We start from the raw sequence: 4,635 nt of genomic DNA, 5'->3' as shown, positions 1-4,635 counted from the left end.
TGACAGGTGTAGGCAAACCTGCACCTCAAAATTTATACGCTAAAGATCTTGATCACCCGTCCAAAATCTAGAAGATTCGGCAACCATAGCAAACAAGAACATACATGTAATACAGGGGTCGCGCGGAAACTAATGCACCGCGGTCCTTGTCCTGGTAGCAGAGCCTGTACTTCACTGTGTGGATCACCTCTTCATCGTCCTCAAAATGCCTTCCACGAATGGCATCCTTTAATGGCCCAAACATCAGCTCACTGCAAAGTGTCAGGGGTAACTGACGTGGATGGTCTCCCTGACCTCTGAAAATCGTGGAGCTCCACCGAACCGCCTTCTGATGACCTCACCCTCCGTGCCCAGCGACCAACTGTACTTCTGTCGACAGCAGATGCTGCATAGACTTTGCACAAGCGTTTGTGAATATTCCCTACAGTTTCTTTCTCTGCAGTGAGAAATTCAATGACGGCACTTTGCTTGTAACATACATCGCCTACAGGCGCCATTTTGAAACTTTCATGTAGCTACGATATCTGTCGGAAGTGGCACTCAGGAGACATCAAATGATACATATGTAACGTTTCGCAGTCGCAGCATTGTTTTCAGCTGAGAAAAAAATGCGGTGAATTACTTTCCGGGCAACCAAGGGGGGATAAAATTTCTGGGGGTGTGTTTTTCCTGGGGGGACAGTAAAACATTTATTTTTTTTAATTAATGGACGGAGACGATCTAGCTTCTCCCCGAGTTGACCATTTCTCCTCCAAACCCAACCCTTTTAACATGTATGGTGAGGAGGTGTAAGAACAAACAGAAACAAATTTACGTGCAATACGCAGGGAAGCTAAATACAAATCGTTTATAGTATACCCTTTCACCTACCTCGTGTTAATAGTATTTGGAAATTCGGAATTATGATGACAGAAAAAGTCTTGGCTATCTGACACATGAAGAAGTGTGCACGTTCCAACTAATGTAGCTTAACAGTCATACAATTGTAAAATATACATATCAGTTAAGGGAAATGCCCAACACTGTTGAAGGCTCTTCAAATGACTTCGCTTATTACGTGATATGTTATAATTTTCAAATCATCATTATTACTATTGGTCGATAAATAATAATGAATAGTGAAAGTTTGATAACTTATTTTATTGTATCGTAATCAATACACAACATACTTGAGCAAATAAGAATGAAGAGAGTAGAATGAGCAATAAACAAATGAGAGTTCGAAACATATTACATTCCAGGTTGGTAACGAATCAGCGTGGGAAGATGGGAAGTGGCGAGAAACCCTACAATAACAATGAATATAGCTTCTGTCGTAGCAGAGATATAACTGTCGCGCAAAGTGCGCACTTGTTATTAATTTTCAGAATAATCCATATCCGCAAATCATACACTTTAATTTGCTGAAAAAATGTGAAGAAATCGAAAAGGGAATGGTTGTTGGAAGTACAATTTCAGCATATACACATATCAAAAAACTTCATGTGAAATTAAAAGCAAAGGATTTAACATCATGAATACAAGAATAATTATTGGATCTGGTGAATGGAAAGCATCTACTACCCGATCCGGAGGTATTCTGTTACCTTGGCAGCAAAATTACATGATCAACAAATCAATTAGGAATAATAAGCAGATTAGATTAAAGTGAGTGTTCCCCTCGAAACGAAATCTACCAGTAGCTAACCCAGACCTTAAAGTAAAAAAGAAAATTCTGGGAGTAATATAACTATAGGACCTATGGAACGCACTTCAAGTGGCCACCCTCAGTCAGCACTGCAGTCGCCAGAACCCAACACTGTGGTGTTAGAAATTCAAAAATATAATATGGTAGTGGAGGGAATTTCAGAAATATCCTTGATGGTGATGGTGAGAAATCTAAAAAGAATCGAAGGTGGAGAAACTAGCCCAGTGGTCAAACTTATAAAATGGTGGGAATTGAAGAATTTTCGAGGTGACCACAGTTTTGATTTGCACACTCTCTGACATCACAATCAAGGCAATCAGTTGAAAAGAATCGTAACTTAATTTTCTTCTCTTTCTTGTACCTTTTCCCCACATCGGCACATGGTCGGTGTCGTTTGTAATAGATCTGGCAATGTTAATTTAAGGAGCAGCTGCAAGCCTTTCGCGTGAGCACATCATTATCCCCTAACCTCCTCCCAATGGGACACAATATATGTAACCCAACTACGTGCAGTTTCATTAATGTAAAAGTGAACAAAAGCGTTCTAGATGTTTCCAAATCTTGTAACTTAGGTATGACTTGTGTACCAGCGTAATACTTGCACAGTGGGATGAGGGAAACCACCTAGAAACAACATACAGACTAGATGGCACACTGACTGTGGTTGTGAATCCTCTGGGCGGATTTGATGCAGGGCCAGCGCATTTCTCCATCCTAGAAGCAGTGCTTTACATGCAAATCTATTAGGGTGGATTTCAAAAGCATCCGAACGACCAGAATAAAATATGTAAATGTAATCGCACTACCGCAGTATTTCCATGTCTGTATCTTTTACCAAAAATGTACGTGATCTTCATTCACCTGTTCTGCGTAAAGCAGAATCATGTTAAAAAGTATCTTAACAATCAGGAATTTGCACTATTTTCAAAAATATCCGAACGACCTGTATTATTTATCAAAAAGATGCGTAAAGAGTGTAACTATATTCTAAATTTGAAATGCATAGTCACTATGAGCAATAAATACACATACACAGCCGTGAAAAATATTAAATACTCATCATTTGGATTTGCTGCTCCTTGTGTTTATGGTGTATGCAGTTAAAATTGTTCGATGTGAGGTCCGCCAGTTATGCAAAACACCGTTTTTCCCAAGTTCCCAAACATGTTTATTAACCTCTGTGCCATCATCATTGGGTTTCTGTTTTATTTAATCTTTAATGTGAACATTTTTATTAAATGATTACAAATGATATTTAGTTCAAACAACAATTCGTTTCTTTTTGTTAGTACCTTCACAATCGGTTTGCAGGGTTTTTCAGGGCCACTTGCGCATTATTTTTTACAGGTAGCTTGTCATCTGCAACCAAACGATGCTGATGAGAAATTTTGTTAGGAGTTAATCCATCATTTTAATACACTAAAAGTAATTTACTTGTAGTTTGTGGCGATATTTCGCCCCTATATTCGTCTTCTCTTACGTTTTTGTATGGCAATATGGCAACCCCTTATACTCTCAGCATCATGGTGAGATGATGTGAAACACTCGTAAACATAACACGTATTATCAGGAATAAGGTCGTAAGAGCACCAGTGAGTTTGGCACCAAATTTGAATTTTGTTTACATATTATCTTTGTGTGTGTGTGTGTGTGTGTGTGTGTGTGTGTGTGTGTGTGTGTAGACTTTTAGCTGTTGGTGTTGTCTTTTTGTAAAGTTCCTTTAATGTGTTAAATAGTGCGCCCTTGTAGAGTGTAGTGTGTTCATTTATGACCTGTTTTCTTTGTGCTATTGCCTTATGTATGTGGAAGTTTTCCTCAATGGTCAGTTTCCTGTATAGGCTGTGGGTGGGTTTTAGTGTTTTTAAGTCTGTTTCTAATGTAGTTGGGTGATGATTGTGGGCTATTAGGTGGTCAGCAAATGTGCTATGGGAGCTGTTGCTTCTTAAAGCTCTGAGGTGTTCTGAATATCTGGTTTTGAAGTTTCTGCGTGTCTGTCCTATGTACACTAATTGGAAAGTGTTGGATATAAGTTCATATATTCCTGATCTGTTAAATTTATCTGTGGGTGTTTCTTGTGTTCTGATCGTTTTCTGTGTTGTGTTCCCTGTCCTGTATCCTGTTTGAAATCTCTGTTTCTTTAATATGTTGCCTATTCTGTGAACAGTCTTGTTATTGTAGGTGATTATGTGCCATTTTGTTCTGTGTGTGTTATTGCTCTGTTGTGTCTTGCGTGTGGTCATTGTTTGTGCTTTGTGTTATTCTGTGTTGGGTGAGGAATTGTGTGTGTGTGGTAAGTTCATTTTTGTACTGTTTACATAGTTTTTGGTTTAATTTGTCTACCATATGGGTATTATAACCATTTTCTACTGATGTTTGTTTCATTGAACTAGTTATTGTGTGTAGTTCTGTTTGTTCATGGGTGTTCTGTTTAATCTATGGAGCATGAATGTGAACTTTGCTTGCTTATGTGCCAATGATTGGTTCGATAGGTTGTGAATGGTGGTGCTTGTGATTTTCGATTTCCTGGATATTGTGAAATTGTGTGTGCTGTTTGTTTTATGTATGGTGAGCTCTAGAAAATGTAGAGTGTTGTTAGTTCCAGTTTCTAATGTGACATTGATTTTTGGGTGTAAGTTGTTTATTTCATTATGCAGCTGTTCTGTGTGTGTGTGTGTGTGTGTGTGTGTGTGTGTGGTTCATCAATCAGGCATATTGTGTCATTGACGTAATGGTGACAGTATATAATTTAGTAGTTATGTGTCTGAACATCATGTTCTCCAGGTGTTTCATAAATATGTTACCTAGGAGGCCACTAATTGGTGACCCCATTGGCGGTCCTTCACGCTGAGGACAAAATTTTTTGTTGAATACAAAACAATTGCAGACGCCTGTCAGATGGCGCCTTGGAGTCGGTGCTCAGCAGATGCTACTGAGTGGGAGCTGCATCA

Source organism: Schistocerca nitens, chromosome 1 (assembly GCF_023898315.1).
Source record: "Schistocerca nitens isolate TAMUIC-IGC-003100 chromosome 1, iqSchNite1.1, whole genome shotgun sequence".
Taxonomy (NCBI): domain Eukaryota; kingdom Metazoa; phylum Arthropoda; class Insecta; order Orthoptera; family Acrididae; genus Schistocerca; species Schistocerca nitens.
The sequence above is the reverse complement of the archived record's forward strand: the minus strand, read 5'-3'. Positions refer to the sequence as shown.